The 13097-nt window shown below is 37.7% G+C and overlaps 1 protein-coding gene across 1 annotated transcript in view; it reads left to right on the forward strand.

The window, feature by feature from the left end:
* Positions 1-13097, forward strand: part of LOC128636604 (glutamate carboxypeptidase 2-like) — a 345394-nt gene that overhangs the window by 306578 nt on the left and 25719 nt on the right. The window lies entirely within an intron of this gene.

Below are 13097 nucleotides of genomic sequence, written 5' to 3' on the forward strand. Positions count from 1 at the left end.
GCATCCAACTCCAAACTCTCAGGTACAGGCTGGAGATGTTTTTGATTTTGACGTGTGACTGTCCCTCCATCAGTAAGGACTACATAAGACCTTGTTTCAGGAGAGCGTCCAATTACCGTAGCAGGCGTCTTCCATTTCTTCTCATCATCCAGTTTAATTCTGACACTTTGCCCCGCATTCAGCTCCTGCAAGGGCCTCACAGAGTGTCTCCTGTCATAGAAGAATCAATAGCCCCTTTTTGCCTCTTCATCCCTCCTAAGGACCTCGTCCCGAGGAATAGAGCCAGTTGGCCGGAAGACACCCACAGAGGGTAAGGTGGTGCAAATCTGACATCCTAGCATCAGCTGTGCCGGCTAAAACCCGTGGCTTGAATGGGAGTTGCCCTATATGACAAGAGGGTCAGGTATGGCTCAGATTGCTTCAAAATGAACTTTGTTGTTTGAACTGCCCTTTCAGCCATTCCATTGGCCTGTGGCTAATGCGGATTTGATGTGGAATGTACAAAATCATATTTTCTGCTGAAAGAACTGAACTCTGTGGAAGCAAACTGCATTCCGTTATCACTCACCAACTCCACTGGTATGCCCCACTGGGCGAACAAGCTCTTGAGACGAGTGATAATAGCTTGACTTGTGACTCCTCTTTAGCAACATCCAACACACAGAATTCAGCTAGTTCATACAGGCTGCGCACAAATGACTCCACAGATTCTCCCAAACGCTGGGCACGTTTGTGAAAACAAGCCCTCTCATGAATCACATTTCTTTTGGGAACAAAGTGGGCACTGAGTTTGTTCATATCTATGTCAAAGTCAAATTATTCCCCTTCTTGGAAAGTAAAGGCATTGAACACTGGCTCCACATCTTTCCCCATAGAGTATAAAAGAGAATTAACTTGTACTTCACCACTCTCCTTGTCCAGCATGGAAGCAATCCTGAAGCGCTGAAACCGCTGACGCCATGTGGGCAAAGCTGCAGGCTGAGAAAAATCAAAAGCCTCAGGTGGAGTAAACTTCGACATCATCATCAATCAGGAAACAGAAGCGCAGGCAAGAACTTCTGACACCATGTCATGAGATGCAGGACACAGCAGAGAGGGTACAACACTATTTTATTGCAGAGCATGGAAGTATACATCTGGTACCATAGATCTTTGTAACTGCGACATAGACAATAACAGACCTAAGCCCCGCCCCCATCCGGTGACATCACTTCTCACTCTCATCACAGTAACCACCACTTTTGATGGCAGGCCATAAACCAGCTCTCAAGCCTGTTTGATATTTTGTGAAACAGTATAGTTCTACTTAGATTACATTAAAGGGACATGAAACCCATTTTTCTCTTGTAAGATGTATCAAGTCCAAGGATTCATCCATACTTGTGGCATATTCTGCTTCCTAACAGGAAGTGGCAAAGAGAGCACCCACAGCAGAGCTGTCTATATAGCTCCTCCCTTAGCTCCACCCCTCCAGTCATTCTCTTTTCCTGCTTAACTTCTAGGAAGGGTAAAGTGAGTGTGGTGACAAAAATGTTAGTTATTATTTTCTCAAGCAAAAGTTTGTTATTTTAAATGGTACCGGTGTGTACTATTTACTCTCTGGCAGAAAAAGGATGAAGATTTCTGCAAGGAGGAGGATGATCTTAGAACTTTGTAACTAAGATCCACTGCTGTTCTCACAAGGGCTGAAGAGTACAGGAAAACTTCAGTTGGGGGAACGGTTTGCATGCTAAGCTGCATTGAGGTATGTTCAGTCTATTTTTTTTTTCTAGACAGACTGATAATTCTAGAAAAGGCTGGCAATATCCCCATGAGGGAAGGGTAAGCTGTATTCAGACACTTAGTAGGAATCCCAGCTTGCATAAAGGGCTCATTGGTTACTGGTGACACTGTTAGGAAAAAACATTTTTTTTATTGCAAACATAACGTTTTTTGAGGGACTTTAAGGGGTCATTGTGGCTTATTTAAGGGTTATCAACCCACATGGCTAATTTATAAACACTTTGGTGTGTTTCTTTTGGGCCCCATAACATCGAGTGAGGTGGGAGGGGCCTATTGTCGCGCCTCAGTTGCGCAGTTTATTTTACTCAGAGACATCCAGCTGCTTCTCCAGAGGGTCCTGCTGTGTTTGAGGGCTTAAAACAAGTTTTTTCCCCCACAAATCTTTCCTAAAGGGCAGGTAGGTGCCACAGCAGAGCTGTGGCAAGGTGCTGAATGTTTTTTGCCGGTTTTTGACGTTTTGTCAATCCGGTTTTTACATTAAGGGGTTAATCGTTTATTTGTCTAGCTGTGCAATCTTACTAAGGCTTTATGATGCTACTGTAAAAATTTCGTAAAGTTTACTGCTTTTTTACACTGTTTTGCAGAGTTTGTGCATCTTTTTTTTCTCTTAAAGGCACAGTACCGTTTTTTTCTAAGTATTATTTGCTTTGATTAAAGTGTTTTCCAAGCTTGCTTGTTTCATTACTAGCCTGTTTAACATATCCTTGTTCAATGTGTTTAGAAGCCATTGTGGAACCCCTCTCAGAATGTGTCCCACTTGCACTGATATGTCTGTAAATTATAAAGAGCATATTTTAGCACTTAAAAATATAGCAATAGATGATTCTCAGACAGAAGGAAATGAGTGTTTGACATCTAGCTCTCCCCAAGTGTCACAACCAGTAACGCCCGCACAAGTGACGCCAAGTACCTCTAGTGCGTCAAATTCATTTACTTTACAAGACATGGCCACAGTTATGAATAAAACCCTCACAGAGGTTTTCTCTAAACTGCCTGGTTTACAAGGAAAGCGTGACAGCTCTGGGTTAAGAACAAATGCTGAGCCGTCGGTCCCTCAGACAGATACTGATATGACGGCCTTTAAATTTAAGCTTGAAAAACCTCTGCTTATTGCTTAGGGAGGTATTAGCGACTCTAGATGATTGTGACTTTATAGTGGTTCCAGAGAAATTGTGTAAAATGGACAAATACTTAGAGGTTCCTGTTTACACTGATGTTTTTCCAGTCCCTAAGAGGATTGTGAATATTGTTGCTAAGGAGTGGGATAAACCAGGTATTCCGTTCGCTCCCCCTCCTGTTTTTAAGAAAATGTTTCCCATATCTGACACCATGTGGGATTCATGGCAGATGGTTCTTAAGGTTGAGGGAGCTATTTCTACTCTTGCTAAGCGTACAACTATACCTATTGAAGACAGTTGTGCTTTCTAAGATCCTATGGATAAAAAATTAGAGGGTCTCCTGAAGAAAATTTTTGTTCATCAAGGTTTTCTTCTCCAACCTATTGCATGCATTGTTCCTGTAACTACTGCAGCTGCTTTCTGGTTCGAGGCTGTAGAAGAGGCTCTTCAGATGGAGACTCCATTAGAGGATATTATGGATAGAATTAAGGCCCTTAAGTTTGCTAATTCTTTCATTATAGACGCCGCTTTCCAACTGGCTAAATTAGCGGCAAAGAATTCAGGTTTTGCCATTTTTGCGCGCAGGGCGTTACGGCTTAAGTCTTGGTCTGCTGATGTATCATCAAAATCTAAACTTTTGAACATCCCTTTCAAAGGAAAGACCCTATTTGGGCCTGAACTGAAAGAGATTATTTCAGACATCACTGGAGGGAAAGGCCATGCAATCCCTCAGGATAAAACAAATAAAATGAGGACCAAACAAAATAATTTTCGTTCCTTTCAGAACTTTCCAAATTCGATACTTTTGCTTCTTCGGAGGCTATTTTTGGGAGAAAGGTTCTACAAGCAGTGGTGCCTTCCATTTAAGGTACCTGTCTTGTCCCTCCCTTCATCCGTGTCCTAAAGCTTTGGTATTGGTATCCCACAAGTATGGATAAATCCGTGGACTCGATACATCTTACAAGAGAAAACAGAATTTATGCTTACCTTACTTTATGCTTTCTCTTGTGATGTATCGAGTCCACGGCCCGCCCTGTCTGATTAAGACAGGTAGTATATTTTTATTTGAAAAACTTCAGTCACCTCTGCACCCTATAGTTTCTCCTTTTTCTTCCTAGCCTTCGGTCGAATGACTGGGGGTGGAGCTAAGGGAGGAGCTATATAGACAGCTCTGCTGTGGGTGCTCTCTTTGCCACTTCCTGTTAGGAAGGAGAATATCCCACAAGCATGGATGAATCCGTGGACTTGATATATCACAAGAGAAAGAAATTTATCAGGTAAGCATTAATTCTGTTTTTTTGTTCATGATATAGAAAGAGCATGCGATTTTAAACAACTTTTAAATTTACTCCTATTATCTAATTTGTTTTATTCTCTTGATATTCTTTGCTGAAAAGCATATCTAGATAGGCTCAGTAGCTGCTGATTCGTTGCTACACTGAGAAGCCTCATGTGATTGGCTCACCCATGTGCATTGATTTTTCTTCAACTAAGGATATCTAAAAAATGAAGCAAAATAAATAATTGAAGTAAATAGGATTGTTTTTTAAATTTGCATTGTCTTTCTGAATCATGAAAGAATTTTTTTGGGTTTAGTGTCCCTTTAAGTAGCTATATATTGTTAATCACTCATATCATGGAACCATGTGGATTATTTTGATACCAAACATGGGATGCCTGACATATTTGGTCATACAGCAAAATAAACATTATCAAAATATATCCTGAGATATCCTAGAGTGTCTAAAATGTTGTCAGGAGTGTGTTTGTTAAACGGTGACCGTCAAGCATCAGGCAATGAATTCAATCCAGCAAAAAAAAAAAAAAATGCCACTGGTCAATAAAAATAATTTTTTTAACCAAAACAAGAAAATATTTTAACCCACAGGTTTGCAGATACTATTTACCTCAAGATATTATCATGACTGCCATGTCAAAGCTATTGTCTGAAGGCCATTTCTCCATAGTGTCATGACCATCCCGGTTATATGTAGTACTCCAACATACTTTTCACCCCATCCACATTTGGCCTTCTTAAAGAATTAGTATTGGAGTCCTTTTTCCAGTTGTTTACATATATTGTCAATCTCGGATTGGTTAAGATATAAAGATAAGCATTTCAGCATATTTACTGCATTAAAAAAAGAGTAGATAAGAAAAAAATCTGTTAAAGATGTGTTGATTACAGTTTTGAAAACTATTGTGTTACTACCTACCTTACTATCACATTACAAAATTAAGAAAGACTTTTGAATTGTTTGTGTTTTCTTAGGAAGGGTTTAGGCAACAGCAAGTTTCTTAAAAAAAAAAAAAAATACTAAAATTAAAAATTAAACTTTGATTATTTAGAAAGAAATAATAATAAAAAAATCTAATTTATCTCTTTAATTTGTTTCCTTTGGTAGAGTTATGATCACTCTCCATGACAGCATACTGAAGTAGACTTAGGAGCCTAAATGTGTCTTAGGAACTATGGGGCCTATTTATCAAGCCGTCAACTATGCTGAATTTGCCGGCCCCAATCGCCTAACATCGCTACCGCGGACCTGAAAATGTTCTCCATATTTAACAAAAAAGCTGTCAAAAAGCCGCGCACCAAGTACGGGGCGATGAGCAGCAGACTGTTGATAACTAACAGTCATCGATCTCGCTGCTCTTCGGCTTTTTTACAGCTTTATTTGTATACTGTCACTAAACACCACCATTATACTAAACTGTTTAACCCCTTAACCACCCACCGCCACCTACATTATACTTATTAACCTCTAATCTGCCACCCCCTATACCGCCACCACCTACATAAAGTTATTAACCCCTATCCTGCCGCTCCCGGAGCCCACTGCAACTAAATAAATGTATTAACCCCTAAACCACCAGCCCCCCACATCGCCATAAACTAAATTAACCTATTAATCCCTAAATTTAACAACCCGCTAACTTTATATTAAATATTAACACATTCCTATCTTATAATAAATTTAAACTTACCTTTAGATTTAAATTAAACTATATTAAACTATTAATTAATCTACCCTAACTATTATACTAAAATTACATTAAACTATATTAAACTATTAATTAATGTACCCTAACTGTTATACTAAATAACATTAAACTATATTAAACTAATAATTAACCTACCCTAGCTATTATAATAAAAATACATTAAACTATATTAAATTAATGATTAATCCAACCTATCTTTTAAACTAAAATTACATTAAACTATATTAAAATAAAAATTAATCTAACCTAACTTTTATACTAAAATTACATAAAACTACAAATTAAATTAACTATATTATATATTTAAACACCTAACCCTACTCAAATAATTTAAATCTACACTAAAAAATTACAAAGTTACAGAAAACTAAGTTACAAAAAAGAAAAAAGAAATTATCAAAGCTTTAAACTAATTACACCTAATCTAAGGGCCCTATGAAAATAAAAAGGCCCCCCAAAATAATAAACCCCTTAGCCTACAATAAACTACAAATAGCCCTTAAAAGGGCCTTTGGTGGGGCATTGCCCAAAATTAATCAGTTCTTTTACCTGTAAATAAAAAATACAAACAACCCCCCAACAGTAAAACCCAACAGCCACACAACCAACCCACCAAATAAAATACTATCTAAAAAATCTAAGCTCCCCATTGCCCTGAAAAGGGCATTATTATGGGCATTGCCCTTAAAAGGGCATTTAGCTCTTTTGTAGCCCAAAACCCTAATCTAAAAATAAAACCCACCCAATAAACTCTTAAAAAATCCTAACACTAACCCCTGAAGATCGATTTACAGTTTTGAAGATCCAACATCCATCCTCCAAGAAGCCGGGAGAAGTCTCTATTGAAGCGGCAAGAAGTCCTTCAAGAAGTCGGCCGAAGTCTTCATCCAAGCCCGCAGAAGTCTTCACCCAGATGGCATCTTCTATCTTCATCCATCCGGCGCGGAGCGGGTTCATCTTCAAAACATCCGACGCGGAGCATCCTCTTCTTCCGATGGACCTACGACGAATGAAGGTTCCTTTAAATGACGTCATCCAAGATGGCGTCCCTTAGATTCCGATTGGCTGATAGAATTATATCAGACAATCGGAATTATGGTTGAAAAAATCCTATTGGCTGTTGCAATCAGCCAATAGGATTGAGCTCGCATTTTATTAGCTGATTGGAATAGCCAATAGAATGTGAGCTCAATCCTATTGGCTGATTGCAACAGCCAATAGGATTTTTTCAACCTTTATTCCGATTGGCTGATAGAATTCTATCAGCCAATCGGAATCTAAGGGACGCCATCTTGGATGACATCATTTAAAGGAACCTTCATTCGTCGTTAGTCCATCGGAAGAAGAGGATGCTCCGCGTCGGATGTCTTGAAGATGGACCCGCTCCGCGCCGGATGGATGAAGATAGGGCTTGGATGAAGACTTCGGCCAACTTCTTGGAGGGCTTCTTGCCGCTTCGATGAAGACTTCTCCCTTCTTCTTAGAGGATGGATGTCGGATCTTCAAAACTGTAAGTCGATCTTCAGGGGTTAGTGTTAGGATTTTTTAAGGGTTTTATTTTTAGATTAGGGTTTTGGGCTGCAAAAGAGCTAAATGCCCTTTTAAGGGCGATGCCCATCCAAATGCCCTTTTCAGGGCAATGGGGAGCTTAGGTTTTTAGATAGTATTTTATTTGGGAGGTTGGTTGTGTGGGTGGTGTGTTTTACTGTTGGGGGGTTAGTTGTATTTTTTTTTATACAGGTAAAAGAGCTGATTACTTTGGGGCAATGCCCCGCAAAAGGTCCTTTTAAGGGCTATTTGTAGTTTATTGTAGGCTAGGGGGTTTATTATTTTTTTTTGGGGGGGGGGGGGCTTTTTTATTATCATAGGGCCCTAGATTAGGTGTAATTTGTTTAAAGCTTTGATAATTTATTTTTTCTTTTTTCTAACGTAGTGTTTATTTTTTTGTGTAACTTAGTGTTTGTTATTTTTTGTAACTTAGTTTTTTGTAACTTTGTAATTTTTTTAGTGTAGATTTAAATTATTTGAGTAGGGTTAGGTGTTTAAATAATTTAACTTGTAGTTTTATGTAATTTTAGTATAAAAGTTAGGTTAGATAAATTGTTATTTTTATATAGTTTAATGTAATTTTAGTTTAAAAGTTAGGTTGGATTAATCATTTATTTAATATAGTTTAATGTAATTTTAGTATAATAGTTAGGGTAGATTAATTCATAGTTTAATATAGTTTAATTTAAATCTAAAGGTAAGTTTAAATTTATTATAAGATAGGGATGAGTTAATATTTAATGTAAGGTTAGCAGGTTGTTAGGTTTAGGGGTTAATAGTTTAATTTAGTTTATGGCGATGTGGGGGGCTGGCGGTTTAGGGGTTAATAGGTTTAGTAGGTGGTAGTGATGTGGGAGGCCAGGGGTTAAGGGGTTAATAACTTTATTTAGTTGCGGTGGGCTCCGGGAGCGGCGGGATAGGGGTTAATAGCTTTTATTTAGGTGACGGCAGTGTCGGGTGGCAGATTAGGGGTTAATAAGTATAATGTAGGTGGTGGCGGTGTAGGGTGCGGCAGATTAGGGGTGTTTAGACTCGGGCCTTATGTTAGGGTGTTAGGTGTAAACATAACATTTATTCTCCCATAGAAATCAATGAGATATCGGGCAGCAACGAACATGAGCTTTCGCTGCTTTCAGACAGACTCCCATTGATTCCTATGGCATCCGCGGCCTCCAGGGCGGCGGATTGAAAAGCAGGTACGTTGGGCCGGAATAGTGGTAGATTTTTGATAACTAGCAAAAGTAGTCAGATAGTGCCGAATTTGCATTCGGAACATCTGTAGTGACGTAAGCATCGATCTGTGTTGGACTGAGACCGACGGATCATATATTACGTCACAAAATTCTACTTTTGCCGTTCTGTAGCCTTTGATAAATAAGGCGAATCAGGCTCGCCACAATTACGCTGCGGAATTCCAGTGTATTTGCTGTTGACGGCTTGATAAATAGGCCCCTATGTGTCAGCAGTGTATTTAGCAATTTTATACAAACCTCCTGTAGAGGGAACTTTAGAGTTTAGCAGCTTCAGGCATTCTATGGTAAAACTCTATGGTAAAATAATCTAGTTAACATGGCAGCTGTTTTACTAGAAGCGTTTTTTAATAAATAACACTGTTACACAACGCAAGAATGCATCAATCTTTGGATTGGAGATATTGATACAGCATGGTGTGGTAGTAAGTTAAGATACAGCGGTGGGTTTACCTGCGGTCACTCAATGCTGCCTAAAGTAGCTAAATCTACAGGTTTCCTGTATAACTTAGTTCTCAGGACACATGCACACTCCTGACCCTATTCCAGTATGCCCCTGTGGAGAACAAGAGAGGGGTGCAAAATATTACTGTAGTTTATGAGACAGGGGAAAGTTACTTGTGCACTCATTTAAATATAAGAGAAAAAAACAAGTTTTACTTGTAAACAGCAATTTCTTAATAGTCCAGGTATATTGGAAATTTCCAGCCCTATTTAATTACATAGTGATATAAACATTCTAAGTTTTTAATAATTCACAATTGTTTCATATTATATTTTTACTTTTATTTGCAGGAACATATTGTTGCTTAACTTACAAAAATGTGCCTAAATATCAATCAATCACCATGAAATTTTGCACAAGCATTATTTTTTGAACTGCTTAATGTATAAAAATTACCTTTAATATCACTCAATTGCCACTAAACTTGTCTAATGTGAAAAGCACTTAATGAGTCAATAAATGCCTAAACAATAATCAGTTGCCGCAAAAATTGGTACAAGTTAATTTTATCACTGTGCAAGCCTATTCTAGAAGCTTCATGAGTTTAAAGCAATTTATTTACAGTGTGGGAATCCAAAACTCATGAAACTTTTAGAAAAGGCTTGGCCAGTGATAAACATTGCTTGTGTAAAGTTCCATGGCACTTGATTGATGTTTAGACATTTTTTGGCTCAATAAATGCTTTTCATTTTTGGTGGCAACTTAGTAATATTAAAGGTAATTTTTGTATGTTGAGCAACATTAGGCAGCTTAATTTTTGGGAATTGATTGATGTTTAGGCATTTGGCTCATTAAGTGGTTTTCATTAAGCAGATTAATAAGCGTTTTAGAATTTGGAAAAATAGTTAACTGTGCAGATTTTGAGTGTTTTCACCTAAAAGTCTGAAATTTTCTGTGCACAAATGTGATGTTAGAATATTGTATTGTGGAAACTTTGGTGGCAATTGATTGATATTAAAGATTATTTTTTTTACATTAAGCAACATTAAGCAGCCAAAAAAATGGGCTTAATGCAATTTATTTGAAGTATTGGAGGTTGATGCCCCTGTTTCTGCGCGAGCCTTCTAAAGACCGCTGCCCCATAACTTGTCCACCTGCTCTGAGGCCGCGGACAGAAATCAACTCAATCCTATACGATCAGGTTGATTGACACCCCTGATAGCGGCCAATTGGCCGCGAACCTGCAGGGGGCGGCATTGCACCAGCAGTTCACAAGAACTGATGGTGCAATGATAAATGCTGACAGCGTATGCTGTCGGCATTTATCGATGTGCAGCGGACATGATACGCACTATGATAAATAAACCCTTTGGAATCCAAAAGTCACAAAACTTTTACAATATGCTTGGGCATTGAAAAGCTTGTGCAAAGTTTTGTGGCAATTGATTGATCTGTAAGCAAAATTTTGCACGTTAGGCAACATGCATCAATTTCTAAATTTAGGGCTAGATTACAAATGGAGTGCTATTTAGTGCTTTGCACGTGTGTTAACACCTGCAGAAGTAAACTTTTTGTGTAGAGGTTAGTGAGCGTATTGCAAGTTGAAAGTAAAAATTTTGTAAGTGAGGGAAACCCAACAGATGCTAACCATAGGACTTCGGATATCGCAATGGCGCTAACTTATTTTCCCCATAAATTTCAATGGAGAGCACAGAAGGAAAACCTAACATTTATCGCTCAATGCTAACCAAACAGGAGTTTATTTTTCACATTACAATGTTCTTCCTATAGAAGAAAATGCAATTTTTATTATTAAATATATATTTCAATATATACCATATATGATAATGTTAATGTAAAATATATATCTATAAGAATAGATTATTAAAATTATGGGGGGAGATAAAAAACTGAAATTAAAATCCTCCATGTCCCAAAATTAAATCAATGTAAATATTTGCATAGGAAATTAACACATCTAGGCAAGATTCCCTGCTTGCTTTTTCCCAGAAATACTTAAAGGGACAGTAAACCTCAAAAATAATGTTATATAATTCTGCACATAGTGCAGAATTATATAACATTATATTAGCGCAAACTTTATAAAACCTAATATTCCCTTTTAATTTTTTTAAAAAACGGCTGTTTTACAGACCCACTCTCTGTGCTCTTCTGAGCTGGGTCTGTTTGTTTCACACAGCGCATTGGGCCAGCTGTATAGTCACAGCCCGGCCCGACCACGCCATAACACTAAGTGCAGCTCGCTCCTGCTCTGTCTGACAGCAGGAGCGAGCTGCACTGTGTATAATGGCTCGGTCGGGCCGGGCTGTGACTATACAGCTGGCCCAATGCGCTGTGTGAAACAAACAGACCCGCTCAGAAGAGCACAGAGAGCGGGTCTGTAAAACAGCCGTTTTTTAAAAAAATTAAAAGGGTATATTAGGTTTTATAAAGTTTGCGCTAATATGTTATATAATTCTGCACTATGTGCAGAATTATATAACATTATTTTTAAGGTTTACTGACACTTTAATATACAATGTTACCAATGCACAAGAGAATTCTGGGTAAGATATGCAAATCAGATATGCAAATTCTCAGTTTTTTTGCTTCAAAATACTGTTTTAACACAGCGATCATAGCTTTACCAATGCAGCAACCAGAAATCTATCTCCTACTGATGAGTTCCAAAAAGAACAAAACAGGCTGTCTAGTGAGTGATTTCTGGTTTGCTGCAATAATCCTGTTAAAAGGGTCGCTGTGTTAAAACAGTATTTTGAAGCAAAAAAACTGAGAATTTGCATATCTAATTTGCATATCTTACCCAGAATTCTCTTGTGTATTGGTAACATTGTATATTAAGTATTTCTGGGAAAAAGCAAGCGGGAAATCTTGCCTAGATGTGCTAATTTCCTATGCAAATATTTACATTGATTTATAAGAATAGATAAATAGGTATATATATATATATTACAGCCCTTTGCAGTCAAATACATGGCCATATGCCTTATACCTTATAAACCTTAAATTTTTTTTTAATTAATATTAATTAAATATAACATTATTTATATTGGTGTAACCATATATTTTAATGTATTTAGGTGTTTTGCTGAACTTTTTTTTAGCCCTAACCCTTTTTTTATGTTTTGCTGAACTTTTTTTTAGCCCTAAACGCTGTTGCGTTTACTTTCAACTTCGTACTATGAGTGCAAGTTAGCGTGAGCATGATATTTCCGAACGCTAACATTAGCACGCTACTTGAAATCTAGCCCTTAATGTTTTAAGTCCCAATTTGCATTGTTATAGGGAAACACCCAAGAAGAGGGCTGTTAACCATAGCTAGGGACCACAAACGTTCATACCATTATTCCACTGCTTCTTAACCTCTCTGCAGTGTCAGAGATGGTAGACTTAAAGTCTTAAAACATCCCAGAATCATATGTCTGGGATGATTAAAGGAACAGTTCACCCAAAAATGTTCTCCCCTTTAAATTGTTCCCAATGATTCATTTTACCTGCTGGAGTGTTTAAAATTGTTTACAAGTAGCTCCTTTACTCCTATTTTGGCATTTGAAATAGCTGATTTAGCCTGTGGTATCCAAACCTACACTGAAAGTTTCTATACTGGAGTATATTCTATTGAATAGCCTAAGTAAACACAGCCAGCAGAAGAGATTACACTATCAGTGGGGGGCAGGATAGTTAAGTAATAAAATTATAATTTTACATTGTACTCTCTAAGTATTGAGCTTTGGTTTTCTAGACAAATATAAAATAAGGAAGCAAGTCTGTGTACATAAAAGTGATAACATAATGAGATCTGATATTACCTGAAGCTCAACCAACCCATTGTTATAGGCTGTGTTTTAAAAGCACAAAACCAGCTACTTCATATACACAAATAAATCTGAAAATGCAATTTGTCATACATTTTATACTCTGCAGCTG

The sequence above is a fragment of the Bombina bombina genome, chromosome 1 (genome assembly GCF_027579735.1).
Source record: "Bombina bombina isolate aBomBom1 chromosome 1, aBomBom1.pri, whole genome shotgun sequence".
Taxonomy (NCBI): Eukaryota; Metazoa; Chordata; class Amphibia; order Anura; family Bombinatoridae; genus Bombina; species Bombina bombina.